Source organism: Mus caroli, unplaced genomic scaffold (assembly GCF_978045245.1).
Source record: "Mus caroli unplaced genomic scaffold, Mus_caroli_1 scaffold_5, whole genome shotgun sequence".
Lineage (NCBI taxonomy): Eukaryota > Metazoa > Chordata > Mammalia > Rodentia > Muridae > Mus > Mus caroli.
Window position 1 is genome coordinate 30,860,847 of NW_028227260.1, and position 15,801 is coordinate 30,876,647.

Consider the following 15,801-nt stretch of genomic DNA (forward strand, 5'->3'; position numbering starts at 1 on the left):
AAGGATTTATTACAGGTTACAACTCTCTGATCACAATCATTAAGGGAAGTCAGAGTAGGAACATGGAGGCAGGAACTAAAGCAGATACCACTGGGGGACACTGCTTTCTGGTTTGCTCCTCCTCATGTGCACAACCTCCTTTCTTATAGCACCCAGGATAACCTCCCCAGGATTGGCTCTACCCGAAAAGGGCTGGATCCTCTTAGATCAATTATATTAACCAAGAAACTGCCCTACTAATTTGTCTCCAGGCAAACATACTGGAAGCATAATAGAACATATTCTGAGTTCATTTTGTGTTGGCCATCTACTGCTGGCTACAGAGCCTGGCCAAAAGAATGGTTTGTATACCCAGTGAGACTCTGTTAGGTAAAAGTAATTTTTCTTTTTCAAGGAGTGGTTGTCAATTGGACATAATGTCTAGGTTAGCCATGGAGGCTTGTATCTATCTCTCCTCTTAGCAGTGGAACCCCATCTGGCCTGGAGGCCTTTTATCTGCTGCCACTGTCTCTGTGAGTTCATAAATGCATTGGTTCTACTATACACAGAAGGCCTTGTTTACATGCTGTCTTCTATCACCTCTGGATATTATAACCCTGCTGCCTCTTCTTCTGAAGGGTTCCCTGAGCCCTGAGGAGAGGGATTTGATGGAGACTTCCAATTTAGGACCAAGTGTTCCAAGATCTCTTACTTTCTGCACATTGTCCAGCTGTGAATCTCTGTATATATTTACTGGGGATAGCATACAATGACAGGGACTGCCTGCAGTAGGCCAGGATGGAGACATCTCAGTAGTCTGTGGCAGCTCTTTGTAACAGTTGTTCCCATTTCTCCTAACCTTAGCCCTGGACATTGGCTGTATAGAGTTCATTTGTGCTGTCTCCATCCTGCCCTACTGCAGGCAGTCCCTGTCATTGTATGCTGTCCCCAGCATATATTCCTATCTGTTACAGAAGGAATCTTTTTCTGATGATGGCTGAGCAAGACACAGATCTATGAGAATAATATCCTTAGGAAACAGTAATATTTGGTTCCATCTCATGGAATGGGGGTTAAACACACTCAGGTATTGGTTGGTTAGTCTCACAAGCTTTGTGCCACTATTGCAATAACATGTCTTATATGCTGGTCACAATTGTAGATTGGAGATTTTGTAGCTGGGTTGGTGTATACCTATCTCCTTTGGTAGCATGCAGAGTACCCCCCAGAACCATGAACACTAGTCAGTAGAGGTGAAGGCTCTTGGGAGGCACAAGCTTGTTTTCTCCATGTTCAATGAGTTGTGTAGGTGTTATCAAGCAAACAATAGCCTTGGAAATAGCCAAGGGAGTTCCCATGAGCCTTCTTTGACCCAAAATTCAAATAAACAGAAACCATTTTCAGAGTCTTCATTTGGTGACAAGAACTATTCATTTGGGACTCCATCACCCCAGGTATTTTGTGATTCTAAATGGATCATCATTATATGTATATATTTTAGGAAGCTTTTTCTGTGTTAGGTTTCCATATACCCCCAAATGGCCCTTAGTTTTAGCCATCCTTTCCCATATTCCCTTCCTCACTACCCTCTCTGTGCCCCTACTCATTTGATCCTTTCATTCCAGTCTGTTCCCTCATCTGTCCATCCATCCATCCATCCATCCATTCATCCATCCATCCATATTTTATTTCTCAGACACCTAGTTTGATGGTTTTTTTTCTTTTCTTCTTTTTTCTTTTGTTTTTTTGAGACAGGGTTTCTCTGTGTAGCCCTGGCTGTCCTGGAACTCACTCTGTAGACCAGGCTGGCCTCGAACTCAGAAATCCTCTTGCCTCTGCCTCCCAAGTGCTGAGATTAAAGGTGTGCGCCACCACTGCCTGGTTCAGACACCTAGTTTGAGTTAATCATTCCCCTAGTCACTAACCATAGCTAGCCTCTGTGGTTATATGAACTGTAGCCTGCTTATAGAAGACATAACAATTGACATTCACATATAAGTACATAATACATACCATATCTGTCTTTTTGCGTCTGAGTTACGTAACTCAGGATTTTTTTCAAGCTTTATCCTCAAGTTGTGGCTCAAGAGAAGGGGATGCCCAATATTCCGAGAGAACACAGACATTTCTCTTTTTCTTTTTTCTATACTTCATGTCACACACAAGATTTTATTAAAAAGCATTATGAAATTAAATGTTGACTCTAAAAGGATAGCACACCTAGAAATAACTTGGAGGCCATACCTGTGACCAAGTTTTCTAGGATCTGATAATAAAAGCATGGGCCATAACAAGAAATAGATTCACATTGTCAAAATTACATCTGTCTTCCTCAAGGAGCAGTGCTAAGAAAATGGAAAACCAAGGGACAGAAAAGCTATTTTGAAATCATACACCTGGCATAAGTTAAAAATTTTCTCAATTTGCCCATAATTTATATCTCAGCCCTTATGTAGCTGCCCTATGAATTTTGCTCAACTTTTACAGTCAGAGGCCGAGTTGGGGAAAATGTTCTTACTTCATATTTCCCAGAACATTACAAACATTACAAACAGCCCACAGCCCACAGACCACCTCCATTGCACTAGAACTGAATTTCTGTGTTCATACCTGGAAGCAGATAACCATGGCTGCCAGAAGACGCCGGAAATCGTGCTAAGTACAGATGTATAAAATATTATTCATTATTCAGGGAACCACTGTGTGGTTGCACAATTCATGCTAATCTTCTAATAATAGAGTGGACGAATTCAGCTTCTCCCAAATTTGCCGTGCCATATTCTCATTTGTATGAAAATAAATACCCTCGCATTTACTGTACCACATAGTTCATTTATGTATTTGTCTGCTGGACTCTCTGACCAGATGAGCTAAATAATTATATTTCATGTAATTCTATGCAAATAACCATTTCAAATTCTAACATTTAAATAGGATTTAAAAGCATTATTTTGCATAATATATCTTTGTGCTTGTGCTTGTTAATTTTGTCAACTTTCTAGAGTCGCAAGGGAGGAGGGAATCTTGATTGAGGAACTGTTTCCATCAGATTGGTCTATAAGCTTGTGTGTTGGGGGCGTTCTCTTAATCTATGGTTGATGTGGAATGGTGCTCCCAACTATGGGCAGTGCCATCCTGAGAAGGTGGTTCTAGTTTATATAAGAATGCAAGAAGGGCTCTTCCTGTAAGTGGCCAGAGGTGACCTGTGAAGATGGCTCGCTACTCTCTTGACCCAGAAAATCCCACAAAAGTATGCAAATCAAGAGGATCAAACCTTTGTGTTCACTTTAAGAACACCTGGGAAACTGCCCAGGTCATCAAGGGTATGCATATCCTCAAAGCCACCAAGTATCTGAAAGATGTATGCCCCAGTACAGGGGAATGCCAGGGCCAAGAAGTGAGAGTGGGTAGGTAGGGGAGCAGGGCAGGGGGAGGGTATAGGGGACTTTCGGGATAGCATTTGAAATGAAAATGAAGAAAATATCTAATAAAAAATTGGGAAAAAAAGGAAGAAGAAGCAGTGTGTGCCATTCCGGTGGTATAATGGTACTTGTGCCCAGGCCAAACAGTACGGCTGGATGCGGACGGTGGCCAAAAAAGAGTCCTGAATTTTTTTACTGCAGATGCTTAAAAATGCAGAGAGTAATGCTGAATTTAAGGGTTTAGACATGGATTCTCTAGTCATTGAACCCATCCAGATAAACAAGGCACTTAAGATTCACCGACGAACCTACAGAGCTCATGGCCGGATTAACCCATATACATGAGCTCCCCCTGCCACATTGAGATGATCCTGACAAGAAACAGATTGTTTCAAAGCCCTAAGAGGAAGTTGCACAGAAGAAAAAGATATCCCAGAAGAGACTGAAGAAACAAAAACTCATGGCACGGGAATAAGTTCAGCATAAAATAAATGCAGATAAAGAAAAAAGAAAAGGAAAGGAGAGGAGGGGAGGGGAGGAAAGAGAAGAGAAAAGAAAAGAACAGAGAGAGAGAGAGAGAGAGAGAGAGAGAGAGAGAGAGAGAGAGAGAGAGAGAGAGAGAATGAGAGAATTGGCCAGGGCAGTAGTACATGCCTTTAATCTCAGTCTCAAGAGACAGTTGAAAGTGGATGCCTTGTGAGTTCAAGGCCAGTCTGGTCTACATAGTTAGTTCTAGGCCAGCCAGGGCCACATAATGAAATTTTTGTCTAAAAAGAGAGAGAAAGCAAGCTGATCAGACCATGGAGGCTCACATAGTAAGCTGCACTCATGCTTGTCTCTGTAGCAGTTTCTCCCTCCAGATGCCTGCCTTGAGTTCCTGTTTTGTTTCCTCACATGATAGACAGTGATGTGGAAGTGTAAGCAAAACAAATCCTTTCTTCTCCAAGTTACTTTTGGTCATAGATTTTATTTCAGGAATAGAGAAGCAAAGTAGGAGAGTACCTTAAAACTAAAAATAACACGAAGTGCTTCCGTGTTGGCTAGGTTAAGTCTACTTGACACAAGCTAGAAGAGGGGGTCTTCAGTTGAAAAAAAAATTTCGAACAGAGTGGCCCATGGGCAAGCCTGTTGTGCATTTTCTTATTTAGGGATTCATGTGGGTGGGCCTGGCCCATTGTGGGTGGTATCAGCCCAGGGCAGGTGGTCCTGGGTACTATAGGAAAGCTGACTGAGCAAGCCAGGCGAGCAAGCTATTAAGCAGCATCCCTCCATGGCTCTACATCAGTTCGTGCCTCGAGGTTTCTGTCTTGAGTTGCTGCCCAGGCTTCCTTAGATGATAGAGTACAAAGTGTAATATGAAATAAAACCCTTTCTTCTCCAAGTTGCTTTTGGCCATGGTGTTTTATCACAGCAGTGGAAGCACTAAGACAGCTTCCTTATAATATATTGGCAAATTTATTTAAAAATGACATATAAATGCATCTGAAAGTAATCACTGTCAAATGAGGCTTATTAATGTGTATTTCATCCCTTTGAAGTGTCAATGCTGTAATTTTTAATTTACTCACAGAGTTGCACAAACCACTACTATCAATTTTTAAGTAAAAAAATAAAATTTCAGAGCCAATTATAGTCAGTCACCTGCTTCTTCTTGTTTACTATCTATCCTCTTATGAATTCATGAACAACCTTTTTTTGGTCTTTCGAAATCTGATTATCTTTTTATTGTGATTATTGTTGCTTTATTGCTAATCTTATTTTTCCTATTATTTATTCTCTCAAATATCTTCATCACAGTTTCTCCTAGATCCCCTCCTCCCAGTCCCTCCCTGCTCCTGTTTTCACCCCCAGATCCACTGCTCCTCCTGTCTACCTGTTCAGGAAAGAGCAGTCTTCCCACTGATATCAACTGAACATGGCATAACAAAATTCAATAAGACTAGGAGTAAAATCCTTATAGTAAAACTGACTGAGACAACCCAGTAAGAGGAAAAGGGTCCCAAGAGCAGATAAAAGAAGCAGAGACACCACTTTATTGTGACTAACACCCCCACTGTTAGGAGTTCCACAAGAACAACATATGTTTTGCTTAACATCTTTCTGGCTTCTCTGCCAGAAAGATAAAACCTCTGGAGCTACTATTCTCTTCTCTATTTCCGTGAGTTCAATTATTGTTCTACTATATATATGAGTGAACTCATTCATTATTTACTCTTATGTGTATTTGTGAGCATTTGTTTGTGGAGGTTGTCTCCTTCATTATTTTTTTAAAAATTTTGCCACCTTTATTTTTGATACTGGGTCTCTCATAAAACCCAAAACTCATGGCTTTGGGTAGATAACTAGCCTCCAAGTTCACTTGTCTGTGCCTCCCCAGTCCTGGTATCACAGGCATTCACTAGCACACAGCAATTTTATATGGAGACTGGGGACCAAACTCAGGTCTTCATACTTGTATGGCACATTCATTGCAGGTTCTTTACTAATGGAATGTTGTCCCAACCCCTTGGCCCCCAGAGCTGTTTTTCTGATATTGTTCACCAAGGAACAAAGTTGACAACAGCCTCTCAAGGGAAATGACACAGAAGTGACAATGTAGTCTTAGGGTTATTGTGTGTTTGTTTGAGACACCATTCTGCTTTATATAGCCCAGGCTCATCTCAGACTCACCATCCTCCTGTTTCAGTTTCCGGAGTTCCTTACCATGGTCACATTCCCCAACATGATCTGGTAGAAGTAATTTTTAATTTTCAAAATTTGAAATATTGTCAGAAATGGAATAACCCATAAAATTATTTCTTGTATTTCTCATTGAGTATGTTTATATTTGTATTTAGTTTTAACTTTTGTTGTCTTTGTGAGATTAATATAAAAGATTTGTTATATATATATATTTCTATGTTCAGAACTAATTGAAAAATAAGATGTGAATGACAGTGAGATTGGATTTATCCCTGATAATCTAGAACCACAACTTTTAAAATACTTGACTCCTACCTGAACTAGACAGATTTACTAGAACAGCCTCTGAGTTTGCTGGAAAACCAATGCCTTCATCAAGTTTCAGCACAAGACAGGTCTACATTAATTTATGGCCTAGAAAAAGCCAGAGTTTATAAAGCCCACCAATCATTCTTCAGAGGAAAGGGAAAGCAAGAGAGAGAGATGAGATCAGAGTGTTACTCTCAAGTCAGACTTTTCTTCCATGGAGTTGGGAAACTAGTTGATCTATTATTAATTATTATTATTATTATTATTATTATTATTATTATTATTATTGTTATATTTAATCATATTTACAGTCCAGTCATTATGCCCCTCCCATTACACCTTCTGACAGTTCCTCATCCCATTCCTCTGGCCTCTCTCCAAGAGGATGTCCTCACCTCTGCCAGGCCTCCCCACTCCCTGGGTCTTCATGTCTCTCAAGAGAGTTAGATGCTTCTCTCACTGAGGCCAGAGCAAGCAGTCCTCTGCTGTATATGTGTTGGGGCCTCATAGCAGCTGGTGTATGCTGCCTGGTTGATGGCTCAGGGTCTGAGAGATCTCAGGGGTCCAGGTCAGTTGAGACTGCTGATCTTCCTATGGGGTCACCCTCCTCCTCAACTTCTTCCAGCCTTTTCCATAATGCAACCACAGGGGTCCCCAGCTTGACTCCATTGGTTGGCTGTAAGTATCTGCATCTCATACTTTCCATTCCAATACTCCTCTAGGCCTTTGCTCTTCGAACATACGTGACCTCGAATTAACCTGATGGAAAAGCAAGAGTATAGTTCTATTCTGTCACTGGATCTTATTGGAGATAGCTTTCTTTCAGCATGTTTGATATGAACTTTTTACCTTGCTGTTTTGAATCCTTTTTTTTTTTTCTGGCAGTAAAGTCATGAATTGAGTGAACTGTTTGGCCTCTTTGCTCTTTCCTAAGCTAGGTTCCATGTGAGCCAGATGTCCATTCACAAGCACAGCCTTGTGCTCTCTAGATCGAATATTGCACCATGTGTTTGCTGTGAGTTTTGATTTTTATCATCCAAAGTTTATCTATGTTGCTCAACATCATGTGCCATAGATTCTAAAAATATTAGATCACTTAAAATGGCAACAATATGGAGATGCCCCAAATATATATATATTTTCCCTTTATATATATATTCCAAATGAAGGAATCAATTCCAAGGAGAGTAATAAAACCCAATTTTGCTCCTGTTCCAAATTTAATTACAACCCTAAAAGCACACATCATGTTTACTTGCTTTCTCTAATGTTGCCAAAGCACTCCAAATTCTTGGATTCCATCAATTTAATTCAGATGCTACATTCTGGATAACATTTTACTAGAGTTGGTATAGTGATTTCAATGGCTCAGAGATCATAGGCAACTTTCTCAAAATGTCTTTCTTACAGGCAAGTAAAGAGCAGGACTTAAGAGATTTGGTTTAGATAGTATTCGTTCATTCAATTTTTTTAACAAATGTGTACTGGGTATGTTTTCTAAAATAAATGTATATATTTTAAGACAATTGTCCTGCGTCAAGCTATTATCTCAGAACACAATAGAAGGTGTTGGCAAAGCCCATAGTAACAATTGTATGGTATTTGATGAAAGAAGATGTGATGTTTAACTAGTCACCTTGGACAGACTGAGAATCAGTTAAGAGACAAACCTCTGGATATGCCTGTGAACAGTCATCTATATTAAGTGAACTGAAGAGCCACCCTTACTATGGGCAACACCGTTTCTAGGGTGTGGAGTCCAGATTTAATTAAAAGAACAATGAGGTCTGAGCATCAGAATTCACCTCTTTGCTTCCTCACAGTAGACACAGTGTGACTAGCTGCGTCAAGCTCCCATTGCCTTAACCTCTCTGCCAAGATAGACTGTACCCTTGAACTAAGAGCAAAAGTAGACCTTCCTTCCATTGCTTTTCTCAGGAATTTTGGCAGAGCAACATATAGCATGTAATACAGAGGGTGCATGAACACAACTTTAGCTTCACTATTACCAAAGATGTAATGTGCAATTTTGAACACTAGAGGGGAAAATTTCATTTCCATGGGTCCATTATGGAGCTGTATTATGCAAACATCCGTGGATTAGTTAAGAAGACCTATTTATCAATGTATTACCTTATTTTCCTTTGGCTAATTTGGATAAACATTCCAAGAAAATATTTTGTAGAGCCAGTGAAGGCAGGCAAATTATTTTGTTTATTGTTATCATGAGTATGGGGGGGGGCACGTATGTTCCATGGTATGCATGTAGAGATCAGTATATAACTTTCACAACTCCTTTACCTCTTTCTGCAGTGGAATATGGGGAAAGAATTGATTCATAAGGCTTTTACAGCAAGGGTTTTTGCAGAGTGAGCTATCTTGCCCACTCCTGACTGGTTTCTGATCTTCGAAATCTTTCAGTCTTTCATCACTCTGTGATGTGCTGTTACTTACAGGTTTTCCTTAGATTCCTTATCGCAACAAGGAAATTATTTTCAACTCTCACATTGCTTTTTTTTTTAAAAGCAAAATGAATTAATCATATTACAGTTCTGTATCTCAAAAGTATGATATGTGTCTTACTGTACTAAATAAAGTTGTTGCAGTATTTCATTCTCTTCTGTAGACTAGATGGAAAATCAGTTTCCTGACATTTCCTGAATTCTTACTTAGCTTCTCCTTCCTTCATTTTCAAGCCAGTAATAACAGGTGGAGTCTTTCTTACATTGTACCACTCCAACCTCCTCTTTCATCTTTTAAACTTTGTGTCTCAGATTTATTAACATCCAGTGGGGAAGTAAACATGGTACATATTTCACTATATACATATACATGATTAAATGAATAGTCACCTATTTATGGCATCTAATATTCACTAATCTTCATGTTAAAATCTGGGCATTTGATGGTTTTAAAGCATATAATAAATGATATAACTGTTATTACCGTGTTATCAGTGAATCTCCAGAATGCATAAATCCTGTACATCTGAAAAGTTGTGACGTGTGACAAAGAAATTACGCCCGCATATCTTGCCTCCAGCCTTGACAACTAACATTCTCTTTTGCTATGGGTTCAACCTTTAAAACAAACAAGACTCCTCACTGCATATATTGCTAAGATCATGCTGTATTTACTTTGCCACACTTTGCTTATTTTACATAGTGTGCTGGCCAAGCCAACAAATTCATCTATGTTACTTTAAAAGATTTTCTTCCTTTTTAAAAGGATGAATAGTATCATTTTTTGTTAGGACTGATAGCCATAATGATACAAAACTCTCTCTCTCTCTCTCTCCCCTCCTCTCTCTCTCTCTCTCACACACACTATCTTTCACACCCTCTCTCACTCACACACCCTCTCTCACACTCTTTCTCATATAACACACACTCATTCTCACACACACTCACTCTCTCACAAACACACTCATTTTCTCTCTCTCTCTCTCTCCCTCTCCTTCACCCCCCCCTCTCTCTCTCTCTCTCTCACACACACACACACACACACACACACACACACACACACACACACACACACACACACTCAAACACACCACATCACATTTCTACTATCTACTCATTTTTCGAGAGACTCCTTTTTAAAAATATATTTTAGAATGATTATTTTATTTTGTATGCATGTTTTGCTTGCATGTCTGTATGCGCTGCATGTGCATCCCCTGTGTCTGGTGCCTGCAGAAGCCACAAGAGGGCATCAGATCCCCTGAAACTAGAGCTATAGGTGGTTGTAAGCCATCATGTGGATAACTGGAAATCAAATCTGGTTCCTCTGCAAGAGCAATCAGTGCTCTAAACAGCTGAGCCATTCTTTCACCCTCCTTTGAGATGCACTGAATTTTATTGTTTGCTATAATAAATCATACTTCAGTGAATATAGGCATGTAGATATCTATCTCCTTGAGATGGTGATTTTATTTTCCTTGGTTTGCTAGATCATATGGTTATTTAGGATCCTCATAAACATTTTCAAGGTGGACATGCTAAAGGTTTTCTTTCCTTCATACTCAAGTCAGCACATATTATCTCTTGTCTTTTGTTTTGTAACTAACCTATGCTATATGATGCTAAAGGTTTGTTTTAAGTTGTCATCGACTTAATGATGATGAGCCACATGTGTGTTGAGTGTGTGTGTATATATATATGTATGTGTGTGTGTGTGCCAGTTGTCTCTTTTTTTGAGAAATGTATATACACTCACTCTGACCAAGTTCCTTTAGCTCTTTTTATGTTTTTAATACTAACCCTTAGCAGAACTCTTTTGATTATTCCTATTGGTGTGTATTATTGCATTGTGGTGTATTTGGTTTAAATCTCTAAAGGATGCTGTAAATCATTGGATGATTTTTCCCACCCTGTGTTTTTTACCTTCTCGTCCATTAATGGGTGTATTATTGCATTGCCTTTTTAAAATTCGTTTTTAAATTATTTTATTTATTTAGTCGAAACACCTTGAATTCCTAGGATAAGTCTAGCTTATCTTGATATTGAGAATTAAGTTACAAAGAGTCTGAGACTGTTTTGACTTGCAGTTTATATTTTTCATGCATTGGCACCTCATAATAGGAAGAATATGGTGGAGCAAACCTGTTCCCATCATTACCAGGACATAAAAAGTAGAGGAAGTGTTGGGTCCTATTATAGCCTTGAAAGGCATGTGTCCAATGACTTGAGTACCTTTTAATATGTGCACTGTTCCTAGCTTTCCACCATTTCCTAACCATTCCAAGATAGGGCCTATGTTTTTAATATATGGACTTTTGGAAAAAATTACATATCCAAATATAATCTTATACAGTTTTTATGTATCTTGAGAATTTTCACATAGACAAAGGACTGGTATATCATTTTCTTTTCATTTGTAATTTTTTTTTGGCTTTAAGATTGCAGTGACAATGGCTTCATTGCATGTGTAATGAATAATTTTCTTTTTAATAAATACTATTTATAAAATCAGCAATTGGAAAAAGCAAATCTTACTATTTTTAAAAAGCACTTTAATTTATGTACATATTAAAAGATTTATTTATTGTATGCATATGAGTATACTGTTGCTGACTTCAGACACACCAGAAGAGGGCATTGGATCACATTATAGATCGTTGTGAGCCATCATGTGGTTGTGGGGATTTGAACTCAGGACCTTGGAAGAGCAGTCAGTGCCCTTAACTCCTGAGCCATCTCACCAGCACCCTATATATTCTTAAAGAGTATAAGATGATAGGATGCATATGGCTCCTGCCTTACAATTGGCTTTGGGTTATTTATTTATTTTTTTGGACAGTGCATGAATAATAGATACTCATAGAAATTATATTTTATATTTTGAATTTTTACCTTCTCCTAGGATAGTGTTATAAGGCAAACTCCTCTCAGTGCTGGAAAGTAGCAGTGAACCATAGCTCTTACTTACCTGATATGACAGGAAACAGCTGGTATGCTATGACTTATGATGTGTGGTAAATAAGGGACATGAAATGTACATCTGAATTGCAATAGTCCAGGTTCCACTAGTTTTAACAGGACAATAACTCCATCACTCTCAATGAAGCATCTCCACATATTAAAATGGTTACTCTAGTGAGACAAATTAATATACACATCTCATTTAATTACCTATTTTTCCTCACTGTACAAGGACAATAAATAATAGTTTATTCATTTCACAAAAAATACTGAATACTCTATTATTAATTGTAGGCTTCATGGTGGACATGAGATTTTAAACCTTTGTATCCTATGCATCTGCTTTTGTATTTCATGTTATCTCCCAGTTCCTTCTTCTATCTTCTGTAACCACAGTTTTACCCTGTGTTCCTTGCTAGTAACCTATTGTGTGTTCTTGATTGCATTCCATTAGTTTTGTCTCTTGTCCTCATTAAAATAACCAAACAAAACCAAACCAAACCAAACAACAACAAAGAAAGCTATTGTAGGTAGTCCAGTTCTCTTTCCTTTCCCTCCCCAGGGTTGCTGTTGTGAACTGTATTTGATTGCTTAATGACTTTTTATTGTTTATTTTGATAAGAGGTAATGCATTATGTTTTCTGTCATGATGGCATTGAAGCCTTTTAAGGGAGGCTGGTGATTTGACAATTTTTAAAAACTATTCAAAGGCAATGAAAAGATAGAAAAGAAAAGGAGGATCAGGATTCTTCTCGTAGTCAGTGTCCACTCGCTCTAAGCGGCACTCCTCCATTTCTTCTCAAGAACTCAAGCTTAGGTTTTGCTACTTGAATACCTGCAACCTGCTTTACCTCAAGCAGAGGTAAAGACTCGAGTCTGCTCTTTCTGTGTGTGCATGCGTGTGTGTGTGTGTGTGTGTGTGTGTGTGTGTGTGTGTGTGTGTGAGAGAGAGAGAGAGAGAGAGAGAGAGAGAGAGAGAGAGAGAGAGAGAGAGAGAGAGAGAGCTCATGTAAAGAGGCATATTCTAGGGTCTCAGGTATAACTAGTGAAAGCGCTTTATTTTTCTCAGTCTTCAGTTGCTCCTCCTCCTCCTCTGCCGTGTTCTTTGCCCCATCTCCTTTCAGAGGAGGGTCTGGTACTTAGTCTGTTGGGATATCTTATAGTGATTTTTTATTTGTATTAGTGATTTGCCTGTGCATAAGTCTATGTACCACATATCTGTAGTGCCCTCAAGAGCCACAAGAGGGTGCCAGATGCCGTAGAACAAGTTACACATGGTTGTAAACCATTGTGTCTGCTAGAGACCTAATCCTGGGTCCTCTCCAAGTGCAACAGGGGCTCTTTACCCTTAGCTATCTCTTCAGCCTCATTCCATTTTTTTTCACCAATCAGTGAGTTGTGTGTGTGTTGAATGCTGCTGAACATGTCACTAGGGGGCCTATTGAATCTTAAAGCTCTGAGGAAATCAAAAGCAAATCCGTCATGGATTTACCACCGAGAATGGAATGTATAACCTTACCTCTCTCACACACAAAGAATAGCAATGTTAATGGCATTCTTCTAGTGTTATCAGGCATGTGCACTGACATCTCAAGGTCAGCTCTGACCTGGGAATTAAGGAACCATAGACAAATAAGTAATAATGTGTCAATAATCTGCCATGATGTAGTATCTTCTTTTTTTTTTTTTTTTTTGGTTTTTCGAGACAGGGTTTCTCTGTATAGCTCTGGCTGTCCTGGAACTCACTTTTTAGACCAGGCTGGCCTCGAACTCAGAAATCCACCTGCCTCTGCCTCCCAAGTGCTGGGATTAAAGGCGTGCGCCACCACCGCCCGGCTCTTTTTTTTTTTTTTAAATTAGGTATTTATTTCATTTACATTTCCAATGCTATCCCAAAAGTCCCCCATACCCTCCCTGACTCCCCTACCCACTCACTCCCACTTCTTGGCCCTGGCGTTCCTCTGTACTGGGGCATATAAAGATTACACAGCCAATGGACCTCTCTTTCCAGTGATGGCCAACTAGGCCATCTTTTGATACATATGCAGCTAGAGACAAGAGCTCCGGGGTACTGGTTAGTTCATAATGTTGTTCCACCTACAGGGTTGCAGATCTCTTTAGCTCCTTGGGTACTTTCTCTAGCTCATTGGGGGACCTGTGATCCATCCAATAGCTGACTGTGAGCATCCACTTCTGTGTTTGCTAGGCCCCAGCATAGTCTCACAAGAGACAGCTATATCTGGGTCCTTTCAGCAAAATCTTGCTAGTGTATGCAATGGTGTCAGCGTTTGGAGGCTGATTATGGGATGGATCCCTGGATATGGCAGTCTCTAGATGGTCCATCCTTTCATCTCAGCTCCAAACTTTGTCTCTGTAACTCCTTCCATGGGTGTTTTGTTCCCAATTCTAAGAAGGGGCAAAGTGTCCACACTTTGGTCTTCGTTCTTCTTGAGTTTCATGTGTTTAGCAAATTGTATCTTATATCTTGGGTATTCTAAGTTTCTGGGCTAATATTCACTTATCAGGAGTACATATTGTGTGAGTTCTTTTGTGATTGAGTTACCTCACTCAGGATGATGCCCTCCAGGTCCATCAATTTGCCTAGGAATTTCATAAATTCATTGTTTTTAATAGCTGAGTAGTACTCCATTGTGTAAATGTACCACATTTTCTGTATCCATTCCTCTGTTGAGGGGCATCTGGGTTCTTTCCAGCTTCTGGCTATTATAAATAAGGCTGCTATGATATTATGGACTCCCTTCGTGGCAATATATAGATGCTGCATATCTATTAATTATGTTTTTTTAAAGCCACAAAATGACCACTTTAACCATTTTCAAATGTAGAGTTCCTTATTGTGAAGTACATTCATGCTCTGAAACACATCTCCAGAAAATTTTAATCTGGCTAAAGTGTAATTCTGTACCTATTAATAAATATGGCTTGTGTTAGTCAGTGAAGGTACTTGCTCCAGGCCTGGTGACCTCAGTTGCATTGTCAGGTTCCACATAGTGGAAGGAGCCAACTGAATCCAGCACCTTGTCTTCTGACCTCCACACACATTCTGTGACACATCAGCGCTGACTGTCTCTACAACTCCCCACCCCCCAGACCCAACAGAAAATCAAAGAAACAACCTTGTGTTTCAATCCCCATCTCACTTTTACTCTACTTTTCACCTACAAGGATGAATCCTTTCGATTGCACATATATGGGCAAAATCATTCCTCTGCTTTACCTCGTCTTGAAATCCATCATTCTTTTTTAGCATGTGACAGGGGGTCTTCTTTTTAAGGTTGAACAATGTTCTATTGTATGTAGGTATTATTTTTCAGTGTTATTTTAGAGTATATTCCTTGTACTTATTAAAAAAGTGAAGTGCTGAATGGTTTCAGACAAGTACTTCAGGAGATATTTCAGAAGTCACTGTGTTGCCCTCGTAAGCGGGTCCTTGTACTATTTATTGTCCTGGGAACTTCCTTGAAACAAGTGGAGGTAGAAGATGAAGTGATGATCCTCACGCTGTGTAGACAAGGCTAATGTGTGTTTGAGCCTCCTGTCTTATCAAAAAAAAATTAAAGGTTAAAAAAATAAATATTTAAGCTGGAAAAATCCAAAGAGAGAAGATGTATATATACTATGTGTGTTTTACGGAAGGCATAATTTGTATTTTGGTCATTGCATACTCAAGCATACTAAAATTACATTAAGTTACTTTTACTTTATATGTAGTTTTTTATACTTTAGTCAAACTTTCTAAAACAGTCTTTCCTGCTTAGTTCTTAACACTGCTTTGGTCTGTGGGGGTGTGGTTGAGCAAACTGCTAATGAGCTCAATGCCTGTTCCTTTTGAACAATATGGTTTAGAGCAGTGATTTTTTTTTTTCTTCGAGATAGGGTTTCTCTGTGTAGCCCTGGCTGTCCTGGAATTCACTCTGTAGGCCAGACTGGCCTCAAACTCAGAAATCTACCTGCCTTTGACTCCT